We start from the raw sequence: 19908 nt of genomic DNA on the forward strand, positions 1-19908 counted from the left end.
TCCCTGCTCTCCTAAGGGAGGAGGCCACAGGTAGCCCAGCTCTGGCCTTGCTCAGCCTCTGCTGGAAGCCCAGGGCACTGGGGAGTGTGTGTGTGTGTGTGTGTGTGGTTATCCTCACCAGCCACCCCCATGGCTAAACAAGACAGTGCTCCACCATGGACAGCGTGAGTCGGGCCTGGCTGGCCCCCGGCAGGCACAGGCGGCAGCTGGTCACTCCTGGCTGGGGAGTCACGTCCGCCAGGGCCTTGCGGGCTCCTGTGGCTTCCAGGTCCCCACCACCCAGGTGTGCTGCCCCACCTGGCCCCTGGCACCATGGGCCGGGCAGGGGTGCGCAGGGAGGGGGCCCTGCTGGGGCAGGACTCACCGCAGAAGGAGGAGATGTGGCTGCTGTCCTGATGCACGAACTTGCGGGTGACCGCCTCCTCCATGATCTGCTTCACCTGTGGGCACAGGTGTGACGGGGTGTGACCCCAGGGGACCCCGGGTGCATGGAGTCACGGGCTGCTGGCAGGTTTCCTTGTTTCTCTGGGTCTTTCTTCTGGGGCTATCTAGCATCTTCCAGATCACAGTGGCCAGGCAGCCCCCCACCCACGGGAGGATCCTACCCTCTGCGCTGGTACCTTCTGTAGGCACCCCTTCTCAGAATGTGCATCCTGGGGCCACATCTCCGCCTCCTTGCCCTCCCCACCCGGAGGGAACACAGAGTCAGCCAGTACCAGCCTAACTGCATGCTGGGAGGCAGGGCCACCAGGACAAGGCAGAGTCCAAACCCAACGGGGCGACTGCTGACAAGAGGCAGGGCTTTACTTCTCTAAGGTGACAGTGCCAGTACCTAAAACATAGTCATTCCTGTCATCTACTTAGGAGGCCGAGATCTGAAGATCACAGTTCAAAACCAGGTAGGAATGTCTCAGAGATTTTTTTTTACCCCCAATTAGCCCACCGTGGTTGTCCCTAGCTTCTCCCTGGCTCTAGCTTGCCCAAGGCCAGGCCCAGGAAGGTGGCATGACGGGTTTCAGAGTTTGGGGCAGGCCCACAGGGTCTGCCAGAAGGTGGCTGGGCACATCCAATGCATAGAGTGAAGGAAATGGTTTTTTAAAGTACATTTCCAGAACGGGAGGGAACCATCAGCTGACTGCCTCACATGCAGAAGATGCCTTTGTAGTTTTTATCTGCCGAAACTGGCAAAATCGGTGCTATAGACTGAATTGCCAAGCCTCAGCCCACAGTCTCCTTTGCTTTTGTTTTTATGTACCAGTACTGGGGCTTGAACTCGGGGATTTTAACTCTTGCTTGGCTTTTTTTTTTCTCTTAAGATCAAAGCTGGTGCTCTAGGACTTGAGCTACAGCTCTACTTCCAGCTTTTTTGTTAGTTATTTGGAGATAAAGAGTCCCATGGGGTTTTCTTGCCTAGGCAGGCTTCAAACCTTGGTCCTCAGACGTCAGTATCCTGAGTAGCTGTGATTTCAGGTGTGAACCACCCCACCCTAAGTTCTCATGTTTAAGTCTGAAGAATGTAAAAGAAAAGGGACCCAGGCGCAGTGGCTCGCACCTGTAATCCTAGCTACTCAGGAGGCTGAGATCTGATGATCAAGGTTCAAAGCCAGCCTAGGCACTAAAGCAGGTGAGACTCTTATCTCCAATTAATTACTAGAAAACCAGAAGTGGCGCTGTGGCTCAAGGGGTAGGGCAGTAGCCTTAAGCTGAAGAGCTCAGGGACAGCACCCAGGCCCAGAGTTCAAGCCCCACGACAAAAAAAAAAAAAGAAATATAATTTTTTTTTTTTTTGCCAGTCCTGGGTTTGAGCTCAGGGCCGGAGCACTGTCCTTGGACTTTCTCAAGGCTAGAGCTCTACCACTTGAGTCTCAGCACCACTTCTGGCTTTTTTCTATGTATGTGGTACCGAGGAATCGAACCCGGGTCTTCATGCATGCTAGGCAAGCACTTTAACCACTAGGCCAAACTCCTGGCCCCAGAAATATAATTTTTTAAGGGTCAACGTAATAGACTAGGCCACAGGGGCCCTTGAAGACCCCCCACCCCATGCAGGGGCCCACGGTGGCTGCTGAATCCTGAGTCACCCTTCCACGTCCCTCCTGTGTGGTTGGCACTTGATGGGCGGAGAGCAGGACAACAAGGGGGTGACTAATGATGAGCCAGCACTCAGCTGGCAGTGGAGGCCTTGGGCGCCCTGTCCCCTTTTGTAGGAGATTGGCAGAGAAGCCAGGAGCCTGGTGGATGCCAGAGGCCTTTGTGGGGAGGGGACCGGAAGCTCCTCCCCATCCCCCAACCCACAGCCACTGGTGTGAGGTGGGGACAGTGGGGTACAGTCCTCTGGCCCTGTGGAGCCCTTTGCAGCCTGACACCCAGGGGGTCCACATGGGCTCACAGAGGTGGGCTCACCACACACGGGAACAAAACCATCAGCCAATCACCCAGCCTGTCCCCAGCGTCTCTCACACGTCCAGCCAGACGGAACTTGCAGGTGGGTAAACAGGACGTGCTCTCAACAGCCAGGAGCAAATAACCCGAGTGCTTGGGGGAGGATGGGGGGGTGGGGGAGGGTGTGCTGGAGGAGGGGTCAGTTCAAGCTGGATTTTCTTGCCTCCATTTCCCCCAACTCCATAAAAGGGAAGTCAAGGCTCCCCACCCCCAGCTGTTCCTACAGAGTCCCTGGGAGCTCAAGGAGGGGAGAGGCGTGAGCTCCAGGGAGCAGGGACAAGCAGAGCTGGTGGCCTTTCAATGTTTAACTTGCTCTGGGCGTGTGGCAGGGGTGGAGCACAAGGTAGCCCCAGAGCACTGAAGGGAACAGACGGTGGGGGGGAGGAGGGGGGAGGAATGGCCCTGCCTTGCCAGCTGTTTGCAAACCCTAGAGCCAGAGCCAACACCCACCACATGGGCACCAACACCCATTTCCGGCCTAGCAGGCAGGAGCTGGCACAGCCCACTCCTCCCCAGGTCCTCTGCTTGCCCACGCTAAGAGGGTGACATTCATTTCCGCCTCACAGTTGCCTCTGGAGGCAAGCAGCCACAGATCTAAAACCTTTTTTAAAAAGGCAGAAATGTGGAGGTTTTCTTTTTTCTTTTTTTCTTTCTTCTTTCTCACCCTGGTTTCCTAGGTAACCCTTCACAACTATGGAAACAGTCTCCTGGGACTGGGCACGTGACACCGTGGACGCTTTCGGGAGGAGTAGTGCGTAAGCACCACGCCTTTTAAACAGGCATCTGAGCACATGTGGGCTTGGCATCTTGGGGCGTGGGGGGGGGACTGGAAACAGCTCCCCTTCAACACAGAGAGACCACCATCAACTTCATTCTGATGTCTGGGCCTTTTTTTTAAAAATCATTATGGAGGCAGTGGCTCAAGCCTCTAAGTCCAGCCACTTTGGAAGGCAGAGATGGAAAAGGTCATGGTTTGGGACCCTCCATCCTAACCAACAGCTGGGTGTTCATGCCTGTCATGAACGTGAGCACGCAGGAATAGGCCCTTTTCATGAAAATCACCATCATGAGGCTGGATTCCCGAGGCTCACACCTGTAATCCCAGCTACTCAGGAGGCTGAGAGCTGAGGATCGCTGTTGAAAAGTCTGTGAGTCCCTTATCTCCAGTTAACCACCAGAAAAACAGAAGTGGCGCGGTGACTTCAAGTGGTCGAATGCTAGCCTTGAGCTGAAGAATTCGGGGACAGCGCCCAGGCCTTTAGTTCAAGCCCCATGACCAACAAAAAGAAAAAGAACCATCCTGAACAGGAGCCAGAGGCAGAGCCTGGCTGGTTCCCAGCACCAGGTGGCAGATGCCCCTGCTCCCTCGGCCCTCTGAGTGTCTGCTCCTGGGGCCCGGGTCCAGCAACCCCTAAAGCCCACCTCTACCCTGGGTCCCCCCAGTACACCTGACCATGCCCTGACCATGTCCCGAGGAAGGTCTCCAGGAGAATGGTGCCCAGAAACAGAACCATCCTACTTCCTTACAATGCCTCCACCCTGCAGAATCAACTCCACCTGGCTCTGCCAAGGCGAAGCTACAGACAGGAGAGACTCATGGTTGTTAGGGACTGGCCGTTGCTAGGGACCCACTGTTGCTAGGGACCAGCTGTTGCTAGGGCCTGGCAGGGGGTGATAGTGAAAGACACTGCCACCCAGCCCTCCTCTGTGTCACCAGCCAATCCTAGGTGGCTGATAACAGATAGATGCTGACAGCAGACTCAGAAAGCTTTCTTGCTCCTGGCTGGTATCCGACCACTGGAGCCATGCCTCCAACGTGAATTGTTTTTCTTTTTGGCGATCGTGGGGCTTGAACTCAGGTCCCAGGCACTGTCCCTGAGCCTCCTGTGTTCAAGGCTAGTGCTCTACCACAGCAGCCATAGTGCCCCCTCTGGATTTTGGGTAGTTCATTGGAATGTCACAGGGACTTTTCTGCCCAGGCTGGTGCCAAACTATGATCCTCAGAGCTCAGCCTCCTGAGTAGCTGGGATTACAGGCATGAGCCACTGGCACCCTGCCAGGCTGGATTTTGCTGGTTCCCTGGAGAGGGAGCCCCTGTGACTTCTTCGTCCTGGCTGGCAGTGACCCAGGATCCTGGAGGAAGGAGGACAGGTGTGAGCCCTGCCCTGCCCTGATTTAAGAGCAGCCTTCTAAATTGCTCTTCCCCCACCCCCAGAGTGACCAGCAGGGAGCCTGAGGTGGAGGGGGGCTTCTCAGATCAAAGCCCTCCCTATTACCTCCACAGGGGGACATCTGTGACCACAGGTCACAGAGGACAACCTCTCCCTCAGCTGAATCCTCCTCATCCCTGCCTGCTTGCTTTCCCAGATGCTGCCGGCCGCTTCCTGTCTCAATACCTCTGCTCAACCATTCCCAGCCCTGCAGGAAACATCAAGAAGCTATGGCAGGGTCAAGGAAGGACACTTTCTGTAAGAAGTCCACCATGAATGCCGCCTTCTCCTTCCTCCTGTACCTTCTCCTCTAGTTTGGAGCTGGTTGTGCCTCTTCACCCTTTCTTGTTGGTGCCTCCTCCCTAGCACTTGTGCCTGTCTGCGTCTCCTGGGGCCTGGTGGAGCAGGAGGTCAGCAAACGCTGGCATGGATGACAGGCAGGTGCACGACAGGGAAAGCAAAGTCGGGAGACGGACGGCAATAATGCAGGGTGTTAGGAAATCCTTCCCACGCCTTTCCCGCCCTCCCAAGTTAATGGTTTATGGCTGGCTGTGTGTGTGCTCTTGCCAGCCTGCCCTGATGAGGAAGGGTGGTCAGGGGCTACAGTAGTCCTTGGCTCCCTGTCCAGACAATAGGGGTGCTTGGCTCTGAGCATGGCCTGAGAGCACAGTGCCTGAAATGAGGTTCTCACCCTGCTCTGCCCTCCCCTGGAGCCCGAGTGGGGACAGAGTCAGGAGGCCATCCTGGCTTTCCTCCCTACAGCCCATCTTCCCACGCTGGCCCCACCCTCCCCCTTCATGCCTGCCTAGCATGCATGCAGCCCTGGGTTCAATTCCTTGGTACCACATCCACAGGGAAAAAATGCCGGAAGTGGTGCTGTGGATCAAGTGGTAGAGTGCTATCCCCGAGGAAAGCCCAAAGACAGTGCCCAGGTCCTGAGTTCAAGCCCCAGTACTGGCTCCCCACCAAACACAAAATTACTGAGTCTTTGAGTCTTTCCTACCCCCTGTAATTATTTATTTTTCAGCAGTACCAGGGTTTGAGCTCTGGACTTTCTGATTGTTAAAGTAGAACCTCTGTCATTTGTGTCACGTCTCCAGCCCTTTTGCTCTTTGATTTTCAGACAGCGTCTTGAGCTAACTCTGACAGCCTCCATCTACAAATCTCCTAACTGCTGCCTCTCTGGCAGCTAGGATGATGATCGGGCTCTGCCTGGCCCAGCTCCAAGTTTAATTGGAGAAAGTGGCGCCAGCTGAGTTTGGGCAGTGGTCCTCGTGAAATAGAGCTGTCCAGCCTCGTCTGTTTAGGAAACAAGAAGGGAAGGTTCAGAGCAGGGGCCTGCCAGAAGGCCCACAAAGTGCCAGGGGCAGAGCTGGAACTAAGATTCAGCCCCCATTTTTTTCCAGTCCTGGGGTTTGAACTCAAGGCCTGAGCACTGTCCTTGGGCTTCCTCAAAGCTAGAGCTCTACCACTTGAGCCACAGCACCACTTCTGGCTTTTTCTATATATGTGGTACTGAGGGATTGAACCTGGGTCTTTGTGCATGCTGGGCAAGCACTCAACCACTAGGCCACACTTCTGGCCCCTCAGCCCCCAATTATTTTTTTATGATAGTCCTGGGGTTTAAACTCTAGGCCTGGGCACTGTCCCTGAACTTCAGGCTTAAGGCTAGTGCTCTAGCACTTGACCCACAGCTCCATGTCTGGCTTCCATTTTCTTTGGGGGGGGGGTGTTTAATTGGACTTTCCTGCTCTGGTTGGTTCCAGTCATGATCCTCAGACCTCAGCCTCCTGTGTAGCTAGGATGACAGGTGTGAGCCACCACATCCAGTCAGATCCGGCCTCCTCACATCTCATCTCATCCCATCAGCTGGAGGGGGGACCATCAACCTCCAGGCACAGAAGTCTCTGTCCCTAGCTGACAAGACCATCTGGGGCTGCTGTGGGGAGCAGCAGGCGGAAGCCAGAGAGCCAGGCCTGCCTGCCCGCCTTGCTGCTCATACATGGACCCAGGGCCTATCCCAGTCTCAGCCCAGCACTAGCTCTCGAGATCTGCAAGCTACCTTTCCAGGGCCCTGGCAAAAGCATCGCAATAGCCAACTCCCGTTGGTTTCCGCTTTAGGAGAAAATCTGAAAGTGGAAGTTCTGAGTGCCAACATGATGCTGCAGTGGCATGCCCCTAGCCTGGCCCCCAAAGGCAGGCCCACTGAAGACACATGTCTGGGGAGTCCCATTTCAGCTTCCGTCCTGGCCCCAAGATGTCGTATTATGCAGATATGCATATGCACTTCAGGACCCTGGACAGCACCCCAGGCCTCTTCCTGGGGCGCAAGGGAGCAAACCCAGCTGCAATATCCCAAATGTGGGCAGAGGGAAAACATCCCCTAGGCTGGGCTTCCAGTCCAGCCAAACACTTCTCTGTATTTATCTGAAACTCAGGTTTAGTAGGGTGGCCTGTATGTTACCTACACCCCGGTTAACACGTCCCTCGTCCTTTATGATGATACTGAGGTGGGCCAGGTATAACGGTCCTGTACCTGTAATCCCAGCATGTGGGAAGTCCAGGCTATGATGTGTGCCAAGAACAAAATAACCCCCCCCCCAAATAAAACACACAAGGAAAAAAAGAGGCCTGGCTACAGTAGGACCCGAGTTGCCATGGAAACACTTACGGGTTTCCATCCCTCGCCTGGAGGTCAGCAGCTGCCACAAGGGGATCACAATGCCGCCCTCTCTGCCAGCCAGCTCCGGCTCACTAACTGTGGCTTCCATGATGACATCACTGCAGACTAGCCTTCTCCAGGCCTCTTCCAGGTCCCATCTGCCCACCCTCCCCCCTTCCTCCCCGTCAATTACAGGGGCCTCCAGGCCCCATATGTGGGAGGCAGGGAAGCAAGGCAGTTAGTCTCTTGGCTCCCATTTATCGAGGCAGGCACAGTGTGTGGCTGGCTCCTTTCATGGCCATTGCCATAGCAACGGCAAGCTGGTCTGGTGCCCTCCCGCCACCCAGAGAACCAAATCACAAGGAAGAGGTGGCCAGTGGGGCTGGGCAGAGGCCACTTAGGGGGCCGGCCACCCTGTCCCCTACTTTCCTTTGCTGGTCCACAGGGACCAGAAAACAACCACCATCACTAACCACAACACCCCGGCCCTGGAGAGGCTTGGGCAAAGCTGGCATTTCCTGTCCAGATAATGGACACACCAGCACTGCCCAGGCAATGGCTGACCCAGGCGTTGTGGAGGCAGAGGAGGGGTTGGTCCACCTCCAAGGCCATGGCCTCTGACCCTAGCCCACTGCACAGCGCCAGCCACCCTGCTCTCTTCTCCACTGCTGCTGCCAGCGCCTCCCCTGGGGCCCTGTGGTTCCAGCAGGCTCTCCCCTCTCCAGTGCCCTGGAGGGGGCCACTGTGGAAGTCAGTGTGGAGCCCCCTCTCCCCAGGACCAAACATGATCCCCAAAAACATTATCGCCGTGGGACCCGTGCCAACCACTCTGGACAGACCCAGAGGAGTGTGGGGTAGTTCCCACGAAAGCCTAAGCGCCTCCAACTTCACCATGGCTCTGTTCAGGAATGAATAGCGTGTGGACTATGAATTTCTTGTGGAATACCACTCAGCTAGGAGAAAAACACAAAATCATGTCATTAGCAGGTCAGGGGGTGGAACAGCAGGTCCCCAGGTTGAGTGAGATGAGCAGGGTACAAACACCCTGTGTGCATGTTTTCACTCACTAGGGGGAGGGCACACTTAAAATGACCACGGCGAAGACACTGATGTTGGCAGCAGGCTCAGAGCCTGAGCCTGAGCAGAGGGTCCATCTAGTAGGGAGGGGAAACGATGTCCCTTTACAGATGCTTCACGTGCAAGGGAAGAAAGCTATCTGAAAAGCCAGGAGGAGGACGGGGAAGAGGGCCAGCAATGGCGGAGGGGGTGAATTTGTTCCAAGCGTGCGTGGGCATGAACAGAACCATCATCACAAAACCCTACACACTACCAATGGAGATGAAGTAAAAAAAAATAAGATAGTAATAACACTTTTAAAAAGATGGATATGTGCCCCTTCCCCCATTGCAGAGCCTTTGACACACACAGCCGACTGGGTTGCTGTCCCAGCCCCCAAATCTTCAAATCCTTGGGAAGCCTTCGTGGGTCCTGCATGCTTGCACGTCTCCCTGTTTGGTTTTATACATTGTATGTAATATTGCATATAATATGTGGTATGTATATCTAATTATACACTGCTTTGCAGTGGAGATGGGGCCCAGGGGAATGAGAGGCAAGCAGGCCACCACTGAGTTGTACACACATCCAGCCCTGTCTGCATTCTTGGGGTGCTGATGCTCCCTGCAGACCTCCCATGCACCCCTCCCCTCATAACTACCTTCCCCACTGGCCCAGGCTCTGTGGGGCTCTGCCTCCTCCCTCAGTCTGTCTCTGTGTCAGTCCTTCGCCACCAATGGGTGCCTCCAGGCCAGACCCCAGCTCTGGTTGAGCCCACAGCTCCCTCCTAGCTCTCCAGTAGGATGCTGGGTCCTGAGGACCGTCTGGAAGGAGCTGGACACCAGGTGATTCAGTGGTCAACCCATCAGCGCTGCCCTCTGAATGAAGGCTGTGAGGGTCTTGGGAGGCCCAGGGCTCCTCTGGGCCCGGGGAAGGGGCTGGAGGATGGGGCTGAAGGATGGCCTAAAAGGGTATCCTTTACCCCAATGGCAGAGGTGCACCTTTCCAAGGAGAGAGGGAAAGCCCAATAGGGAGTTTAAAGATGGTTGACGTGCCATCTTAGTACCACTTCTCTCTGAGCCCCAACATTGCTATCTGCACACTGGACCCGACATCATCCACACTTGTGTAGAATGAGCCTGTGTGTCATATGGGATCAGGACAGAGACTTGCTCTGGGGTTCCCCAGACCCTCCTCTGCCTCTCCTTGTCTGGGGGGCTCTCAGGCATTCACACCCCTTCCTCAATAAATTTGCCACCACTGGCCTCTTTCTGAATCTTGTCTTCTAATCTCGGATCCAGTTTCCACAGGTTCCCCCAGCCGCCCCTCCCCACCAAGCAGAGTGATGGGGCACCTCTGAGCTGGCTTGGGCCACCAGACTGGTGGAATTGCTCAAGGCAAACCCCACAGCTTACCCCTCCCACCCCAGCGGGGAGGCCGCAGGCCTGGACTTTTGGTCAGCAGGTCAGCACAGCCAGCCCCTTCTCTGCCTGCTCCGTAACTAAGCCTGGCAGGGCAGACACTGGGAGGGATGTGCGTGTTTGGGGGAGCTGGTAGCAGCCCTGGGACCAGGGCAGCAGTTGGCCCTCTCCCAGGTCTCTGCAGACTCCTTCCACCCGCACCTGCCCTTTCAAATGAACCAACCAACCACATCCTCAAAGGGGAGCCACGGGAGCTCCAGCACGGATCCCAGGGGCGCCTGTTACCTCCGGCTGCAAACGAGCAAAACCGTGGCAGGGGTCCAACCTCACCTAAGTCACACAAGGCGGGGGTTCTATGGACTCCTCAGAGAAGTCCCCGCAAGGTCAAGGCCGGGCTGAAACTTCCAGACCTTTCGGAGGGACGCCCCCCCCCCCCCGCGTCTTGTTTGTTCTCTTATCAGAAGCAGCGGGACGTGGAGCTGCTGCTTTGCACAAAACGGGACGTGCCGCACACGAGGCACACCCCCTCGCCCCCTGCTCCGTGCCCGCCGCGCCCGGCAGCCGCGGGGCCTCGCCAGGGACGGCGCGGGGAGACCGGCTGGGGCCAGGCCGCCACGGGGACGACGCCATTCCACGTTGGGAGCTGAGGGCAAAGCGGGCCGGGTGGCGGCCGGGCCCCGCAGGGGGTCCCCACGCGTGCCTCCCGCGTGACCGCCGGGCGCGCAGACAGGACCGCACCGCGGTCTAGACGCGCCGGCGCACGCATCCGGGGCTCGCCCCGCCCCCGCGGGGGCCCGCAAGGCCGCCCGGCCCGACCCCGCCGCCCCGGCCCGACCCCGCCGCGCCGCCCCGGCCCCGACCCCGCCGCGCCGCCCCGGCCCCGACCCCGCCGCCCCGGCCCCGACCCCGCCGCGCCGCCCCGGCCCCGACCCCGACCCCGCCGCCCCGGCCCCGACCCCGCCGCCCCGGCCAGACCCCGCCGCGCCGCCCCGGCACCCACCTCCTTCTTCACGGTGCGCAGCAGCCGCTGGCGGGTCTCGGCCTCTGGGGGACGAGCGGGGCGGCGCGGGTGAGCGGCGTGGGCCGAGGGGCCCGAGGGGGCCCCGCCGTTCCCCCAACGCCCCGCGCGCCCCGCCTTACCCGCGGGGACCGTGGCCATGGCGCCCGGCTTCGGTCTGTCCTTCGCACGGCTCCGGAGGCTCCGGCTCGGTTCCCGGTGAGGCGGCCGTGCGGGGGCGGGGCGGGCCGGGGCGGGGCCGGGGCGCGGGGCGGGGCCTGGCCAGAATAGGGGCGGGGCGGGGCCGGGGCTTGGGGCGGGGCCAGCCGTGAGGGGGCGGGGCCTGGCCAGAGTAGGGGCGGGGCGGGGCCGGGGCGGGGGGCGGGGCCAGGCGCGAGGGGGGCGGGGCGGAGGCTCGCGGGGGGCGGGGCCTGGTGCCGACGTCACGGCCATCCTCGGATCTCCGCCTCTGGAGCAGCAGGGAGGACGGGCGGGACCCACCGGCGCCCAGATTTCATCTCTCATGAACACTGGGGTGAGTGCAAGGTAGCAAAATTTAAGATTTACGTTATTAAGGTAGCCATCTTGACCTTCCAGGCTCGGGTTCTCGGCCTGAGAAATCACGAAGCCCGTGGGAAGTGCGCGAGGGGGAGGGGAGGGGGGAGGATGGTGGTGCTGCCTGGGATTCTGCAGTCCAAGAGGGAAGCCCTCTCTCCCCAGGGCCAGGCCTGGGCAGGGCTCTGGCTGCTCCGGGAGGGAGGAAGAGGGAGCGGGAAACAGGAGGAGTGCGGGGGGGGGGGGGGGAGGGAAGGCGCAGGGAGGGAGGGAGGGAAGAGGAGAGGGAGGCAGAGGGTAGGGAGGAGGAAGGAGGGGCGGAGGGAAGAAGGGGGAGGAATGAGGAAGGACCCGGAGGGCGTGGGGATGAGGGGGGAAAGGTGGAGGAGGGGAGGATAAGGAGAAGAGGAAAGGGGGAGGGGGAGGGAGAAAGGGAAAAGGATGGGTGGAGGGAGGGAATGGGGGGAGGAGGAGGCACGAGGGCGGGGAGGGAGGGGAGAGGGAAGGGGCGGGAGGGAAAAGAGGCAGGAGAGGGAAGGGAGAGGGAGGAGGCGGGGAGGAGGCCGCGCCCTCGGGGGGAGGCGTTCTAGCCGGAGGGCGGGACCAGGCCCTGCTTCTCCACCCAGCGGTGACAGGGATGGTGGCCGAGCTCGGATGGAGACCTCGCGGCCCGCGCGCCGTCCCGGGCCTCTGCGCGGCGCCCGGGCCCCGCGGACGCGAGCGCGGGGCGGGATCCGCGCGGCAGCGCGGGGAGGAAGGCCCGGGAGGCCCGCGCGGGGCGGCGGGGCGCGAGCCCGCGGGGCCCGGTGTCCCTTGAGAAGGCCTGCATCCACCACGGGGAGTCCAGTGTCCCTGGGGCCAGCCCAGAGCCCAGGCCGGCGGCCGGCCCGCCTGCCCGCCTGCCTCTGCCCGGTCTCCTCTCCCTTCCCCAGGAATTGACAAGCTTATTTTCAATGTCATACTACCCAGAATTATTCGAAGACGGCCTCAAGTTTGTCCATCAGAACGCTGTTTTATTTTTTCATAGGTTTTCATCCCCGGGGTCACACCAGCCAGGGCACAAAGTTTGCAAGAGCTGGTCTCAGCCAGCAGCAGGATACATGGGAGTGGCTGTAATTCCGGCCAGGACAGCCCAGGCCTATCAACCACCACAAAAAGTTCGTGGGACCCCATCTCAACAGAAAAGGCTGGGCCCTGTAGCATCCCTGTCATCCCAGCTATGGGAAAGAAGCATGTGTAGGAGGGTTGTAGTAGAGACAGGCTTGGGAAACTAGAGAGACCTCATCTCAGAAATGCCTACAGCCAAAAGGGCTGCAGCAATGGCTCTCAAGGGGAGTAGTTAATTGTCTGCCTAGCAAGCTCAGAGTCCTGACATCAAAAGCTCGATACTACCTCCCACCATCACCAGAAAGAACAGACTTGCCTTCTGGCCTAAGATGTGATGTCCTTTGAAAAAGCTCCACGTGCGCCCTGCTGTGGTGGGGTGTCCCCTCTGTGGCCTTCATCCTGCAGTGCTTTCCTCCTGCCATCTGGTGCCCGTGCCTGCTTCTCACCCTTTCTTGAGCCCGTCTTGGCTGGGGAAGGGACAGGGGCTTCTCTGCAGCATTGTTCAGTCCTTGATTTTTAATCCAGTTGTTTGCCTGCGTCTTCTATTTTTGTGTTTATCTTTTGTCAGTCATGCGGCTTGAACTCTGGGCCTGGCACTGTCTCTGAGCTTTTCAGCTCAATGGGAGTGCGCTACCACTTGAGCCACAGTGCCACTTCTGGTTTTCTGGTGTTTCCTTGGAATGGTGAGAGTCTCACAGACCTTCCTGCTTGGACTGGGTTTGAACTGCGATCCTCAGATCTCAGCCTCCTGAGTCGCTAGGATGATAGGTGCCTGTGTCTTTTAATTGGTAAGACACACCCCATCTGTGTGTTTGCCTATGCTCTGAGTTCTTTTCCCAGCCTTGTCCATTCCAGTGTGATTTTTTCTTTTTGTCCTGAGCTCTCCCACCCGTGCCTCCATGCCGGCTTGCTGGTGGTAAAAGGCCTTTTCCTGGGCTCTGTGCCCCCTCTGGGGGCTGGACGGTAGTGACTCCGAGGCCATGCCTGTGGTAGACTCCCCACGGGTCTACTGGGGCCGAGGCATCCGCCTGGGTAGAGCAGGGTGGCCTCTGTCCCCAGTGCCTCTTTCCACAACCAGCGGATGGAAAAGAAATTTACAACCAATGTAGAAGGAAAACATTGCACACATACAAACACACACACACACACACAAAACCTCAAAACCATTAAAAGCATTTAGCTTGGCATGGTGCAACATGCCTGTAAGTCCAGCTGCTCAGGAGGATGGTGGCTTGGGTCTGCTTGGGCATAACTGGAAAAAGTAGAAAAAAAGCAAAAAGGGCTGGGCACGTGTGGCTCTAGTAGTGGAGCACCTGCCTAGGAAATGCCACCAACCCCACAGCATCTATACCACCATTAAAACGAAAGAACAGCGGCTCACTCCTGTTCTCCTAGCTAACTCAGGGGTCTGAGATCTGAGGATCAAAACCAGCCCGGGAAGGAAAATCCTTGAGACTTATCTCCAGTGAACCCCCAGAAAACCAGAAGTGGCTCAAAGTAGAAGAGCACTAACTTTGAGCAGAAAAGTTCAGGAACAGTGCCCAGGCCCAGAGTTCAAGCGCTAGGACAGGGTCAAAAAAACAACAAAACAAAACAAAACAAACAGGGAGGAGAAGGGGAGAGGGTTGATACAGAATGTCCTGCACAGATTCATCGTTGGAAGCACACAGCCCTCCTGTGTCAGGAAACCAATAGGTACATGACCTTTTACTTCTGCACAGAAGGAGGCTCTGCCCCTCTCCTAGGGCTAGGCAGGCACCCAGGCGGGCTATTTGCTGTGTGTGTGTGTGTGTGTGTGTGTGTGTGTGTATTTGCTGTGTGTGGGTATATGTGTGTGTGTGTATGTGTGTTTATTTGCTGTGTGTATTTGCTGTGTGTGTATGTGTATGTGTGTGTATTTGCTGTGTGTGTGTGTATGTGTGTGTATTTGCTGTGTGTGGGTGTATGTGTGTGTATGTGTGTGTGTCTTTGCTGTGTGTATTTGCTCTGTGTGTGTGTGTGTATGTGTGTGTGTGTGTTATTTTCTTCAGATTTTGCAAGGAGTCTCTGATTCAGTACTCAGAGGTCTCCAGGAGGGAGATGCCACTGGCATGGGCTGGGGGTGATGGCTTAGTCAAGACCATGTAGTACTCCACAGCCAATCATAAGTGAGGGCAGGGCAGGTGCCCTAACTCCATTCTGCCACCCCCCCCCAAAAAAAACCCCACTGCTCCCTAAGGCACGGGGCGGTGTCATCCACCCCTGACATTTTGGACAATTCATTGGCCAGGATGGTCAGGCCTTATGATGCCTTGGTGATGGCTCTGCCCAGCACTGCACCCCAGCCATTGCACACACACCCGTCCTGTTCTGCTAGCATCATGTCTCACGTAACCTGTGCTCCCAGGCCAGGCAGCGGGCAACTTTGAGTCCTTCACCTATTTCCTTGATTGCATCTCTGGTATAGATAGCAAGAACATTTGCTGATTATAATAAATATAACTAATCCAATGGACATTTTCCTGTTCTTTTGGTGTTAATCCTGGGGTTTGAACTCAGGGCCTGAGTGCTGTCCTGAGATTTTTGTGCTCAAGGATGGCACTCTACCACTTGAGCTGCAGCTTCCAGATTTAAAAAATAATTTTTGGGGGGTAGTTAATTGGAGATGAGCGTCTCACTGACTTTCCAGACCGGGCTGGCTGGCTTCCAACTGCAATTCTTGCATCCCAGACTCCAGGAATTTGATTGACCATGGATTACCAAAAGGGTACTGACTCAAATCCTGCTTTCATCTGATTTCTTGGCATCCTCTGTGGAGACCCCAATTGCATCGATGTAAATATGAGCGTTGAAAGAACCTTGGGGAGTGCTTGTGTCCCTTCTTTTTCTTGGGGGTGATGGTGATATCCCTATGGCATGGGATGGGAGCACCAAGGCCAGGGTGAAAGCCATTGCTGATGATATTGAGGCAGACACGTGGAAGAGTCTTGTTTTTCAGTGTGGTCCTTTCCCCTGCTCTTTCCCTGCTTTGCCCTCCTGCCTCACCTACAAGCTGTGTAGGTGTTCAGTGGGCATCACGGCTGCATTTGTCCACTCTTTGGAACAGTCTTAAGGTGGTCCTTGGGGCTTGGCCCGCAGGGCACTGTGTCCTTTCAGCATGCCTCACCCCAAGTTTGAGTGTGCTGGAAGAGAGCCTTGGTAGGGCAGATCGAGCCTCTGGTCTTCTGTCTCACAGGCCTCACAGTCCCTCTTCAGTGTGATGGCAGAATATTTGCTCTCTTCCCTCCAGGCACTGGTGTCCCCCTGGGCCCCATTTTGAAGGCTGCCATCTGCCTTTTATCCTGTATTTATCAGATCTACAACTCCTTGGGATTGAGCCCCACATAGCCTTCCAACCTCACTAAAAATCATCATTTTGCAAGTGGATGATTTTTGGTTTGCTGCTGGTGCTGGAGCTTGGACTGAAGAACCCCGGGCATTGTCCCTGAGCTTTTCTCACAAGGGGCTGGCGCTCTACCACTTCAAGCCAAAGTACCATTCCCCCCCCCCCCCCCCCCCCGGTGGTTCATTGGAGATAAGAGTCTCCTGGACTTCCCTGCCTGGGCTGGCTTCAAACCTTTATCCTCAGCTCTCAGTTTCCTGAGTAGCTGGGATGGCAGGTGTGAGCCGCCAGCATCTGGCTTTGCCAGTCGATTGTTTTAGGGTGTGACTTTATGGTAAGTCTTATAATGCAAGAATCTGACTGTTTAGTCCGGGGTGTCCGAGGGGAGACATGTTTTTAAAAACATTTTTTAGACTTTTATATCTATTTGTTCCCCCCCCATCCTCCCCGTCATCTCCACTATCCGACTGCCACCACTGGCCTCAGCCCGCTGTCACCCACCATTCACCACCATTGCAGGCTCCCGCCCTCTGACGAGTGTGTGATTCGCTCTATTTTGCAGTGTATGATTGGCCTGGCCTGCCTCAGCCTTGCTAGTATTGAGGTGCTCATGGTTAGTGACATGAATGGCCAAGCGTACCTGAGCTTAGGAGCATATCTGTGGTGGTCCTTCCTGGGTGCCAGTACATGCACGCACGCACGCGCACACGCACGCACACAGCCTGTCTTGGGGTCCTTGGCTCTTGGATGCTGGCCCCATCCTTCTCTGGAGTCACTATGGTTTAGAAGACCCAGAAAGCCCTCCCTGGCCCCCTGGCCCCTCCTGGACCTCCGCCCCTCCCTGGTCCCTGGCCCTGGCCTCCCCCCCCCCCCCCCCGCTGGCCGCCAGCTTAGTTTTCTTCCAGGTCTTGATCAGCACTGAATTCCCAGGTTGATGAGGATGAGCAGCAAAGGCAGGTGGAGGGGTTCATGCCAGCAGCTTTCCTCCCCCTCCCCTCCCCCCGACCCTGCGCCATAACACACACTTATGTATTATTCTCTAAGAGAGAGCAAAGTAGAAGACAGCCCAAGTATACACTTGTGGGCCTGGGAACCCATGGGTTCCCTCCAAGACTATGGGGATGGGGGGTCCTCCTGTCCTCCTGCACAGGTTTTGGTTTCTTCGTTTTGGGAGGGTTGGCCCCAGAACTAGTGAGGGGTATAAGCAAATCCAAGCCTGCACTGCCACCCCCTAGAGGAACCACTTGCAAAGGAAAGACTCGGGTGAAGATGGAGAGAGACTCCCCCTGGAGGAGAGGACCTGGCCCTAAAACCAGTGCATGCCTGCACCTGATGGATGCAGTGGGGACTCTGTTTCCTGAAAGGGAGGGGTTGGAAAGAGAGGGGTGAAGCCATTGCTTTGGTTGCCTTGTAACAGAGCCTCTCATGGTAGGGGATGCGGATGTGCAGAGTGCCACTGGGGCAGCCTGTGGCCGCGGGTCCTCTCAGCCCTGGAGGGTTGGGGAGGGTCCAGGTGAGGAGCTGGGGGGGGGCAGGCTCTCACCTTTCTGGGCAACCCTGACTGTTCTTTCCAGAGAGAAATCAAGAAAGAAGCAGGCAGCTTTTTCTTAGGGTGGTGAGAAGGGGGAGGGGTGGGGAGGGGAGGGACGGGCAGGAGGGAGGGAAGGAAGGACTACCCCTCTCCCACACCTGAGCAGGGGCTGGGGGGTGGGGTAAGGTTTGCAAGATGAGGGGAGAAGTTTGTCTCCCAATTGCTGCTTCTCTCAGAGACACACGGATGAAAGTCAAACTCCTATTAAAAAGGAATCAAAACCAGGGTGAAATAATTAAAACTGATGTAAGAGAAAGGAGGAGGAAAAAATCGGAAACAAACTTCATCAAAACCTAGTGAGGAAGAGGAGGACACCAGCAGTGTTGGAGGCGGAGACACTGGAGGCCCCTGGGTGGCAGGGGTGAGGCGGAGGGTCTGCTGGGGGTGATAGAGGTGCTGTGGGCTGCAGGCGCGTCCAGTGGGTGGCCTGGGGACTGGACCCTCACCTTGTCTTCAGGTATGAGGCAGGACCATGTCCCCTGAAGACTGTATTTCAGTGCCTGGCCTCCCTGCTCATGCCTATAGTCCCAGCAACTCTTGGAGCCAGCAGCAAGCGCGCTCATGCTGTAGATCCCCTGCACTCCCCAGACCCTGGGGCAAAGCGTTCCAGTGCCACGTGCCACAGGACCATCTCAGTTGTGTGTGTGTGGATGACCTGCAGGGAGGAGGCAGAGCCCCACAGTGCCCTTTACAGCCAGGATTTTTATTTGAGGTGGAATCTCCCCTTCCTCCCTCCCACCCCCACCCCATTCCCAGATTGGGAATGAGTTCTTCATGAACTTGTGTCAAAGTCCACCCCGTCTCTGAGCCAGTGACATCTTGGAGATCAGAAAAGGCAGAAAATTTGGAACCACTCAGAAGCTCAGGAAGATTCCCAGTTACAGCACTGTACGAGTACGCAGTGAAGAGCAAGGCTGGCCTCCAGCCCCAGCTTCCCGTCCACCTCCCAGCTCTCTCTCTCTCGGGCTTAGTCTGGGCTTGGGAGCCTGCCCGGGGCTGGTGTCCACCTCTGGTGATTGCTGAAACTCTCTCTTCTCACGAATATCCCAACTGAGGGGACCACAAGGCTCCGGGCACCTCCACCCCCTCCCAGCCACTCTGCCCTTGGCCTCCAATCCATCCAGCCTCACCAGGAAGCTGCACACCTGTCCCTGGCTTTTGTGTTGGTTTTTGTGACCCTGGCAGACCTGGAGCACCACGAGGTGCCCGTGCCTTCCCGAGCAGCTGCAGCTACAGGGATGTGGGGCCCACTTTGCCCCAGCTGTGTCGGGACCTCGGTCAACCCCGAGGGTGATTCTGGAAGCCTCTATTTGATGGTGGGGGGTAGTTCTCCCCACACCACAGGTCCTCATTTGTACTAATTATCCCTTAAATGGTTGGAGCTTCATCTCCTCAGTGTCGGAGTTGAAAAAACAAATAGTCAAAAACAAATCCAACCTCTCCATCTAATAAACCCCTCAATACTCAAAAAGCAAGCAATATGCAGTTGGGGTTAGGGGAGAAAGGCAGGAGGTGCACCCCCCCCCCGCACCTAGCAGGATGTATGTGCCCCTGCTGGGAATTTGAGGTGACAGTCCATGGAGATACAACATTAACCTCAGGCTGGATCTCGGCTGTCAGGCAGCCTTAGAATGCTTTGTGGGGGGCAGGGAGTTTGGCTGCTTGGTTGACAGCTGTCAGACCTCTCGCCTGCTTCAGCTGACAGGGGAACCCAGGGGGCCCCCTAGGCGGTAAGAGGGGCGCCTGAGGGGGTGGTTCCTGAGCTCACTGGTTCTGAGTACTATGGTCGCCCCTCCTGAAGACCCGTGCCGTTGACCCAGAGCCTATGGGTCAGCTGACAGCCGTAGGGCCCCGGAGGAGGGAGGCTCACTCGTTCTTGTTGGCCAAAGGCATCTGTCAGTCTGTGACTGCCACCTGAACAAGGCTGGCTCAATGCTCAGAATTCTACAGGAAATGGCGAGTGGGGCTTAGAGAGCACTGTGGCCCATGGCTGCTGGGCCCACTGTGACTTGTTGCGGTCACGTGAGCCCCAGGAGAGATGATGCATCCACAACAGGTTCAGATGACCCTATGGCTCCTCACCTGGCTTGGGTGCTGGGATGGGGTGGGGAGAGGGAAGGGAGAGATGTGCAAAACCTTTACCCCAGGCTCACTTTAAACTCAGATCCTCCAAGTCTGTATCATCACGAGCCCCTGCCAGGTTTTGACGGGTGTACTCCTTTTTTTTTTCTTTTCTCATGGAAAAAAATCTCTATCTACTGAGGCTGAGTCCTGGTACCCACGTCATGCTGTGGCCATGAAGCCTGGTAAGCAGGGTTCAGTACTCAGGGTGGGGGCACAGCGGCAGATGACTTAAGTAGCTCACACTTTCTGGATGGATGGCTGCATGCCCCCTCTCCCCCCGCTCCCCCAACATGTACTCGTTCCCTTGGATCCATGTCAAGTTACACCATCCTGGGTGGAGGGGCCAAGGAGGCCCTGCCAGGGCCCCAAACATCTCACCATG

General features: G+C 57.0%; 1 long non-coding RNA gene across 1 annotated transcript; it reads right to left on the minus strand.

The window, feature by feature from the left end:
- Positions 1–364: 364 nt before the first annotated feature.
- On the minus strand, positions 365–11018 carry LOC150040345 (uncharacterized). The gene is made up of 3 exons (XR_016534025.1): positions 10932–11018; positions 10792–10835; positions 365–440 (listed from the first exon to the last, which is right to left on the minus strand). It is a non-coding gene; the product is annotated as an uncharacterized LOC150040345 (long non-coding RNA).
- Between the last annotated feature and the right edge of the window lie 8890 nt (positions 11019–19908).

Source organism: Megascapheus bottae, chromosome Y, assembly GCF_031878675.1.
Source record: "Megascapheus bottae isolate mThoBot1 chromosome Y, mThoBot2.hap1, whole genome shotgun sequence".
Taxonomy (NCBI): Eukaryota; Metazoa; Chordata; class Mammalia; order Rodentia; family Geomyidae; genus Megascapheus; species Megascapheus bottae.